Source organism: Bombina bombina, chromosome 11 (genome assembly GCF_027579735.1).
Source record: "Bombina bombina isolate aBomBom1 chromosome 11, aBomBom1.pri, whole genome shotgun sequence".
In the NCBI taxonomy this organism is placed as follows: domain Eukaryota; kingdom Metazoa; phylum Chordata; class Amphibia; order Anura; family Bombinatoridae; genus Bombina; species Bombina bombina.
In genome coordinates, this window is record NC_069509.1 from 84,558,536 (window position 1) to 84,569,157 (window position 10,622).

At 35.6% G+C, this 10,622-nt stretch overlaps 1 protein-coding gene across 2 annotated transcripts in view; it reads right to left on the bottom strand.

The window, feature by feature from the left end:
* Positions 1 to 8,171, bottom strand: part of LOC128642474 (rho GDP-dissociation inhibitor 2) — a 414,423-nt gene extending 406,252 nt beyond the window's left edge. Inside the window, exon 1 of one of the 2 annotated variants that reach the window (XM_053695250.1) lies at positions 8,070 to 8,171. The gene's annotated coding sequence lies outside the window, so the exon portion shown is untranslated. Of the gene's footprint in view, positions 1 to 7,860; positions 7,896 to 8,069 lie in introns of those variants that run through there. The other variant, XM_053695251.1, reaches the window with a different exon arrangement.
* Between the last annotated feature and the right edge of the window lie 2,451 nt (positions 8,172 to 10,622).

Here is a 10,622-nt window from a genome sequence, read left to right on the forward strand (position 1 = left end):
AGAGAAAAAAGTAAACGTGGAAGTAAATGAAAAATTGCTTAAAAAGGACAGGAAACCAATTTTCTTTCATGATTTAGATAGAACACAACAACATTTTAAACAACTTTTTCAATTATTTCTATTATCAAATTTGCTTCATTCTCTTGTTATCATTTGCTGAAGGACCAGCATTACTTTACTGGCAGCTAGCTGAACACATCTAGTTAGCCAATCACAAGAGACAAATGTGTTCAGGCACCAATCATCAGCTAGCACCTAGTGTATGATATGTGCGTATTATTTTTCAACAAGGAATACCAAGAGAACGAATCACATTTGAAAATAGAAGTGAATTTAAAAAAAAGTGTGTTTAAAAGTTTTGTAGATCAACTGCCAGTATTGAGATTTCTCTCATCAGCAGGGACTCTTGAGACAGAGAACAGAAACCACAGGCACGATCTGGAAACCCAACAGGAAGTAACCCTTTCTGGTGCAATGTATTACAATTGTGAAACTGTGCACGTGTTTACGAGATGAAATTTGCAGAAATTGATTAAAACAGGCTCGTCTAAAGTATGGGCTGGGTGTGCACTTTATCTGCCCATCCACTGATCTGCAGAGAAATCTGTACGGTTAGCAAATAGCACCAGTGTGAGCTAAGTAAATTGCATACAGTTATCTAAAGCAGAGCTGTTACTATGAGATAGTGACACACTATCTGAGTTCTGTTCTCCAGACCACACTATAGAACACTGGTTTTCAAAACTGTACTCAGGTCTCCCCAACAGGCCACATTTTGAGGATATCTGAACTAGAGCACAGGTGAAATAATCAGCTGATTAGTAAACCTGGTTATTTTACCTGTTCTTAACCTGGCCTGTTGGGGAGGCCTGAAGACATGTTTGAAAAACAGTGCTATAGAGCAATAAAATCAGACTGTGAAATAAGAATTCATATTGTTTAAAACTTGCCCCGCGTGATTACATAGGATCTGAAAATTTATATGAAACCAACAAATTTTCTTTCGTGACTCAGAGCATATTAAAAGTATCCAATTTACTTCTATTCTCAAATTTGCTTTGTTCCCATGATATCCTTTGTTGAAGAGGTATTTAGATAGATGTTTGGAGCACTACATGGCAGGGAATAGTGCTGCTGCTATCTAGTGCTCTTGCAAATGTTTAACGTTGTTGCAAAACTGCTGCCAGAAATGGGCAGGCTCCTAAGTATATGTCCCTGCTTTTCAACCAAAGATACAAAGAGAATGAAGAAAAATGATAATAGATGTAAATTAGAACGTAGTTAAAAACGGTATGCTCTGAATCATGAAAGAAAAAAAATGTGAATTTCATATCCCTTAAAGTTTGTATTTGTCACACACCAAACAAAAAAATAAAACATTTTGTCATATTAAAATCACTAAAATGTCATTCAAATGGTTACATAATCTAACAAAAAATGACTATAGTGTCCCTTAACCCCTTAACGACCAAGGACGTGTCAGGCACGTCCTACAAAAAAATTCAGTTAAGGACAAAGGACGTGCCTGACACGTCCTCTGGGGTTTCAAGCTCTGGAAGCTATGGTGATCGCTTCCAGAGTATTGCACTGATGCCTTGATATTGAGGAATCCCTGCAATACCCTTATTTACCCACCGATGCAGAGATGGCCACTCTGTGGCTCTCTCCGCATCGGCCATCGATGGAGCCGATCATTGGTGGGTGGGAGGCCCATTGTTGGTTCCTGATCATGTGCCCGAGGCGGGGCGTGTGCATGCGCCACATTTACATAAATATTTTGTAAAATGTATGGGAAGGAGGGAGAGGGGGAGGAATAAATGTTGGGCAAGGGATCGGGGAGGGTGTTGAGGGGGTGGACAGCTACACTACAGAAAATATTTTATAATATGAAAAAAAAAAAAAATGTAAAAATTTATTGCAAAATAGTTACTGGCAGACAGCGGCCAGTACCCAAGATGACAGCAAATATGTAGAGGGGGGAGGGTTAGAGAGAGCTGTATGGGGAGGGATCAATCACTGCAGACTAAAATATAAAAAAAAAATAATAAAAAAAAAAAATAAAATAAAAAAAAAAGCCTTTTATTTTAGTACTGGCAGGCTTTCTGCCAGTACTTAAGATGGCGGTGACAATTGTTAGGCGGGGGAGGGTAGAGAGCTGTTTGAGGGGGGTCAGGGAGGGATCAGGGGGTGGGATGTAAGGTGGGAGGCTGATCTCTACACTAAAGCTAAAATTAACCCTACAAGCTACCTCATTAACCCCTTCACTGCTGGGCATAATACAAGTGTGGTGCACAGCGGCAATTAGCGGCCTTCTAATTACCAAGAAGTAATGCCAAAGCCATATATGTCTTCTATTTCTGAACAAAGGGGATCCCAGAGAAGCATTTAAAAGCATTTGCGCCATGATTGCACTAACTGTTTGTAAATAATTTCAGTGAAAAACCTAAAATTGTGAAGAAGTGAACTATTTTTTTCATTTGTAGAAAACACAAAAAGAAAGAGGCGCAAACCCCTCTAAGTCTAGTGTAACAAAAACAACATATATTTATTAAAACACGATTGCACACTCACACTAAATACCCTCAAACATATGAGGTATGTGAAGACACGTTAAAAGTGGTGATCAGTCTGTGGAAATCTCAGTGGGAACAGATGAAAGTGACAAACCGGACCTTCTTCAATCCTGACGAAGTAGGAAGACGTCCTATGAAATGCGTTAGGCCACGCCCACCGTCCTTACGCCACACCAGCTGTATTGGAGCCGGCATTTTACCAAACAGTCGGTGTAGTATTGGTTGGCGGTTTTATGCACCTTTTAATTGTTTTATACTATATTTGTTTGGGATTGGTGACTATACACTATTGGATATCAGTGACTCTTATCCTATGGGAATATTACAAGGGACTTTCGCATATGATTGAAGGAGGTCCGGATTGTCACTTTCATCTGATCCCACTGAGATTTCCACAGACTGATCACCACTTTTAACGCGTCTTCACATACCTCATATGTTTGAGGTCCTATTTGTTGTGTTCTTGTATTTGATCGCATTTGGCGGTGAAATGGTGGCATGAAATATACCAAAATGGGCCTAGATCAAAACTTTGGGTTGTCTACTACACTAAAGCTAAAATTAACCCTACAAGCTAGCTAATTAACCCCTTAACTGCTGGGCATAATTCAAGTGTGGTGCGCAGCAGCATTTAGAAGACTTCTAATTACCAAAAAGCAACGCCAAAGCCTTACATGTCTGCTATTTCTAAACAAAGGGGATCCCAGAGAAGCATTTACAACCATTTATGCCATAATTGCACAAGCTGTTTGTAAATAATTTCAGTGAGAAACCTAAAGTTTTTTTTAAAAGTTTGTGAAAAAGTGAACAATTTTTTTTTATTCGATCGCATTTGGCGGTGAAATTGTGGCATAAAATATACCAAAATGGGCCTAGATCAATACTTTGGGTTGTCTACTAAAAAAAAAAAAAAAAAAAAAAAAAAAAAGTACTCAAAATTAAACATCCATTGCTCAGATTGCGCAATTTTAAACAAATTTCCAATTTATTTCTATTATTAAATTTACTTTATTCTTTTGGTAGCTTTTATTAAAGAGTAAAGCTAGGTAGGCTAATAGGAGTGTGTTCATGTTTTTTGCATTCTAAGGCAGCTGTGTTTGCAATTATGTATAACATTGCTATAAACATTGTTGTAAACCGTGCTGCCAAATGGCTTAAGACACGTGCACGCTCCTGAGAGCACCTAGGATTACTCTTTAACCAAAAGGATACCAAAAGAAATAAACAAAATTTAAAACAGAAAAAAAAAAATATATATTGTAAACTTGTTTAAAATTTCAGTCTTTTTCCAATCCATTCAAGTTTAAAGGGACACTGAACCCCAAAATGTTTCTTTCGTGATTCAGATAGAGCATGACATTTTAAGCAACTTTCTAATTTACTCTGATTATCAAATTTTCTTTATTTGAAAATGCAAGAATGTAAGTTTAGATGCCGGACCATTTTTGGTGAACAACCTGGGTTCTCCTTGCTGATTGGTGGATACATTCATCCACCAATAAAAAAGTGCTGCCCAGAGTCTGAACCAAATAAAGCTTTAGATGTCTTCTTTTTAAAGTAAAGATAGCAAGAGAACGAAGAAAAAATTATATTTGGAGTAAATTAGAATGTTGCTTAAATTTGCATGCTTTATCTGAATCACAAAACAATAAAATTGGGTTCAGTGTCCCTTTAATTGTAACTTTACAATATATATAGGCATATGATAATTACATTTTTTTTATCACCATATACACAATGCAGCAAAATGAACAGTCTATAATGTGAAACAAATGTGATCAAATGATCACTTATATATATCTGAAACTGACAGTTTCCTATTCACAGAAATTTCCGTTCTAACTGCACACGCACACAACAGTTTTTTGTTGTTTTTTTTACTCTGCTATGGTAAAATGTTTCAAATAATTTTGGTTTTAATGAGAATGAAATGCACAGTATTTCCTGAGATCTTTCTAGTAAGTGTACATAAAAGTCATCTATATCTACCCCCATGTAAATAGCCATCTATATCTACCCCCATGTATATAGCCATCTATATCTACCCCCATGTAAATAGCCATTTATATCTACCCCCATGTAAATAGCCATTTATATCTACCCCCATGTAAATAGCCATTTATATCTACCCCCATGTAAATAGCCATTTATATCTACCCCCATGTAAATAGCCATCTATATCTACCCCCATGTAAATAGCCATCTATATCTACCCCATGTAAATAGCCATCTATATCTACCCCCATGTAAATAGCCATCTATATCTACCCCCATGTAAATAGCCATCTATATCTACCCCCATGTAAATAGCCATCTATATCTACCCCCATGTAAATAGCCATCTATATCTACCCCCATGTAAATAGCCATCTATATCTACCCCCATGTAAATAGCCATCTATATCTACCCCCATGTAAATAGCCATCTATATCTACCCCCATGTAAATAGCCATCTATATCTACCCCCATGTAAATAGCCATCTATATCTACCCCCATGTAAATAGCCATCTATATCTACCCCCATGTAAATAGCCATCTATATCTACCCCCATGTAAATAGCCATCTATATCTACCCCCATGTAAATAGCCATCTATATCTACCCCCATGTAAATAGCCATCTATATCTACCCCCATGTAAATAGCCATCTATATCTACCCCCATGTAAATAGCCATTTATATCTACCCCCATGTAAATAGCCATTTATATCTACCCCATGTAAATAGCCTTACCTAAAATTGGAGTAATTAAACAGCATCTTATTTATTATTATTTTTTTTAATCAACCTTAAATATTTGAAAAAGTACTTTCACTGCAACAAATAAAATCTTAATTTGTTAGTGGAAATAATTTGGTTAAAATAACCTATGTGTTTAACTTCTATTAAAAGGGGCAGTAAAGTCAAAATCAAACTTTTATGATTCCGATAGAACATGCAACTTTAAACAACTTTCCAATTTACTTCTGTTATCAAATTTGCTTTGTTCTCTTGATATCTTTTATTGAAGAGTAAAATGAGTTAGGCTCATAAGAGTTCAGGAGTGTGCACGGTATGGCAGCAGTGTATTGCAACATTGTATAACAAAGCTACAAATGTTTCAAAATACTGCTGCCATAGAGTACTAAATAGACATTCACTAGTTTTACTCTTCAATAAAAGATACCAAAGGAACAGAACAAATTGGAAAGTTTTTTTTAAAATTGCATGCTCTATCTAAATCATGAAGGTTAAATTTTGACTTGTCTCTTTAAGAGATTCAACACACTGACAAATTTAAGCAGCTAGCACAGTGCTTTGCCGCTCAAGATAAGGTTATAGCCAGCGAGCCAACCAGGAGTGCCATTTGTATGTAAGCGCCAATCACCGATCATATCTTAATTTGAAGAGGAACGGAAAAGGCAATGTGTTTACATCCTTAAAAGGACATTTATCTCAAAATGTTAACGTGTAATTATACATAGTTTTTTTTCAATGCCCCAAGAAAGGCTGATATTAATTCTGCAGGATTTAGAATGCTGGTCTTACAACATACTACACAGTGATTATTTGATATTTGCAGAAACTCATATACATCTGAGCCTAACTAGCCACAACTTGGAGATAAGATAAAAAATATTCAAGAGGCTTTTAAAGGGGTAGGTTCCTGAACTGCAAAAGAATGTATACTTTCTGCAAATTAAACTCTGAAAACAAATCAAGATCAAAATCTTATAATCAGTTTATTATACAGAAGAGCAATAATTTCTTCATTCAATGGCCCATGTAATAGGATTACCCAAAGCAACGTGCACCTACATTTATTCATTTTATATGACAAAGATACAAAAAAATATAAACAGAATCACATTACTGACACTAGACACTAAATAACGTTAGACTGAATTATGTATCCAAAGCAGAGATTATCCAGATTTTTTTTTTATACATTACATTAGTTAAATATTGAAAAAATAAGTGTAAATATTTAGAGTCCATATAGCAATGAGTACCAACATGTTTTAACCTAGGGTTCCTTCTCTGCTGAGGGCAAATAGGGACAGTTAGAAATTGGTCACTGGATTGTGCAACCAATGGCTGTGTGTAATATAGCAGTGTTAAAGGGACATACATGTGCAAAAAGAAAACACATTTTACTATTGTTTCCTGTAACTGTGTTTAAAGGAACATGAAACCCCAATGTTGTTTTTTTTATGATTCCTATTTATTTCTAATTTTCTTCATTTTTAAGATATCCTTTGTTGAAGAAATAGCAATGCACATGGATGTGCCAATCAAACGAGGCATCTGCGTGCAGCCACCAATCAGCAGCTCCTGAGCCTATGTAGATATGACTTTCAACAAAAGGATAGCAAGAGAATTAAGCAATTTCGATAAAAGAAGTGAATTGGAAAGTTGTTTAAAATTGCCTGCTCTATTTAAACCATGAAAGAAATCATTTGGGGTTTCATGTCCCTTTAAAGGGACATGAAACCCAATTTTTTTTTCATGATTTAGAAAGAGTATGCAATTTTAAACAACTATCTAATTTACCTCTATTATCTATCTAGGCTTAGTGTCTGCTGATTGGTGACTGCACATAGATGCCTCGTATGATTGGCTCACCCATGTGGATTGCTATTTCTTCAGCAAAGAATATATAAAGAATGAAGCAAATTAGATAATAAAACTAAATGGGAAAGTTGTTTAAAATTGTGTTCTCTACCTGAATCATGAAATACATTTTTGGGGTTTAGTGTCCCTTTAATTAATGCACTGCTAAAAATACATAGCAAACCAATTAGAAAAAGCTTGTGTGCAAAGCCACCAATCATCAGTAGATCTCAGAAGTGCATTTCTGCTTGTGAGCCTACCTAGGTATTCTTTTCAACAAAGGATATGACAAGAACAAAGTATATTTGCTAATAGATGCAAATTAAATGCTCTAATTCTAAACTATGAAAACGCTTTTAACAGGAAATGGAAAGCCCACAATTTTCTGCATTACAGGGAACAGGGTACAACATTAAAAAATAAAAGTGTATTTGCAACACACCAAAAAATAAGTTTTTCATACACATATAATTAAACTATTTTATATTACAATCTTAAAAGTATTTAACATCCCATAGGCTGTTTATAAAATTAAGGAAGTTAGCTGCAAAGGGGGAAGTAGGACAGTATACAAAAAAAACTGTAAAGCTTCTCAGCCCTTCTCTAAATCTGCTGGTAAATGTTAACACATCCTATAAGTGACTTAAATATTTTTTTAATATATTATTTTTTAATATATGCAAAATCATAACCTGTGAATAGCTGCAGGGTCTTCTTTACACACCTGGATACAAGTAAGTACAAAGCAGACTGGGTGCAAAAAACTCACATTCCCAGCCACGCCTTGCTCTAGTTTACTACACTGCAGCAAATAGCCCCTAAACATTTACATACAAACCAACTGCAGAAAAGATCACAATAATAAACTCAGTTATAGAACTACTTTTTCACTAACTCTTACCTTTTTGTCTGTATTCTTCCTGCAGCACAAGTGGCAGCTCTCTCGCTAATACTTTACCCGTTAGAGAAGTAGAAGTGGCAGTGACACTCAAAACGAGGATTAGCAAAAGCCTTGCTGAGCCAATCAGCAGCGAGAGAGAAGTCCTGTGGTTTCACAGAGGAGGTGTGTGATCTGTTGCTAGAACAGTTTGCTACACCAGAAAATAGTTCGGGTATGAATAGTCTTAACAAAGCGCGCATTCAGTAGTGCTCAGACTGCTGCTAAAACAGGACGTTAGAAAGAATAATGTCTTCCCTCCAACAACAAAACTCACAAACATTGCACAAATGTTTTTTTTTATTATTTTACATGGCAGTTCAATGTGCTTTTCTCTGTTGGTTCTATTTCACTTTGTAATAAAAGTGTTTCTTCATGCAAAATCTGCATTTCACACAGCAGTACAAAGAACTTTATATAGAGGATTAAATGCATTTGAGAATCTACTTTTACAATGTTGTGTGACATTGGCTTGTTGAATGCTTAAAGGGACACTGAACCCAATTTTTTTCTTTTCTGATTCAGATACAGCATGCAATTTTAAGCAACTTTCTAATTTGCTCCTATTTTTAAATTTTCTTCGTTCTCTTGCTAACTTTATTTGAAAAGAAGGCATCTGAGCTTTTTTTTTTTTTTGGTTTAGAACTCTGGAAAGCACTTTTTTATTGGTGGATGAATTTATCCACCAATCAGCAAGGACAACCCAGGTTGTTCACCAAAAATGTGCCGGCATCTAAACTTAGATTGCATTTCAAATAAAGATACAAAGAGAATGAAGAAAATTTGATAATGGGGGTAAATTAGAAAGTTGCTTACAATTTCATGCTCTATCTGAATCATGAAAGAAAAAAATTGGGTTCAGTGTCCCTTTAAATATTTTAGAATACAAAGTTTAATTACGTGCAGTAAATAAGGTAGTATTTTTGTTTTTATTTTATTAGAATAAGTGGGGGCTTTTTGGTTACTGATGCATGCTTTGAGAGTTTGATAATGTCCCAGCAACTAAAGGCATTACTTAAATGGACACTGAACCCAAATTTTTTTCTTTTGTGATTCAGATAAAGCATGCAATTTTAAACAAATTTCTAATTTACTCCTATTATCAATTTTTTCTTTGTTCTCTTGCTTTCTTTATTTGTAAAAGAAGGCATCTAAGCTATTTTTTTTGGTTCAGAACCATAGAAAGCACTTGTTTATTGGTAGTTTAATGTATCCACCAATCAGCAAGAACAACACAGTGTATTCACCAAAAATGGGCCGGCATCTAAACTTACATTCTTGCATTTCAAATAAAGATACCAAGAGAATGAAAAGAATTTGATAATAGGAGTAAATTAGAAAGTGGCTTAAAATTGCATGCTCTATCTGAATTACGATAGAAAAAATTGGGTTCAGTGTCCCTTTAAAGAAACACTTTTCCGGATTTGGGCCACATTGGATCATGGTACTTGGAGTTTCAGGGAGATTGCATTCCATTTGCTGGCATCAGGGAGCCGCAATTACAATCAGGGAGACTCCCTGAACTTCAGGGAGAGTTGGGATGTCTGTATTCATCATTTTATGGGATTCACCTCCCTCTCTCTCCAAAATGTTGTGGGACCTTTTTTTTTTTATTATTTCTCTCTCAAAAAAAGAGAGAGCTCCACCCTTGCTAACAGGAAATATGAAAAGCTTGCACAAGTGTAAGATCAGTGCTGCAGCATTTAAAGAAGCATTCAAGTATTTTATTCTTTGCATCTAAAAAATTGAATTTTTTCTGTAAATGGATGTAATTAGTTCTCTTGGTATCCTTTGTTTAAAAAAAGCATACCTAGGTAGCCTCCAGAGCTGGGAGTTAGATGCTGCTTGATGGCTGCACATATATGTGTCTTGTCATTGGCTTACTGATGTGTTCAGCTAGCTCCCAGTAGTGCCTTGCCTCCACCTCTGTAACGTAAACCTAACCATGATCCCCTGCACCTCATTAACTCCTGGTGTTAAACCCTATACTCACTGCACAAAGTAAACCCCACAATACGTTAACCCCTTTCTACCCTTATCCTATTAATTAACCTTAAAGGGACATTATACACTAGATTTTTCTTTGCATAAATATTTTGTAGATGATCCATTTATATAGCCCATACAGTTTTTTTTTTTTAATGGATAGTTTTGCTTATTTTTAAATAACATTGCTCTGATTTTCAGACTCCTAACCAAGTCCCAAAGTTTTAGGAGAATACCGACGTATACCTACTCCAGCTTGCTTCTGTTTGTGTAAAGGGTCTTTTCATAGGCAAAGGAAGGGGGAGGGTGGAGTGTCTGCTATTTCCCACTTGCAGTGGGTGTTCCAGTAATCTTTTAAACAGAGCTAAACTGGAAGCTTCTAAGTAAGTTTTTAAACAGTTTTATACTGGATTTTTATATCAGTATCTGTGCATTTTATTCTTTATAGTAGTGTCTATTACATGCAGTTACATGAAAATTGGTGTATACTGTCCCTTTAAACTACCCAGAACCCTTCGATTCAATAAATTC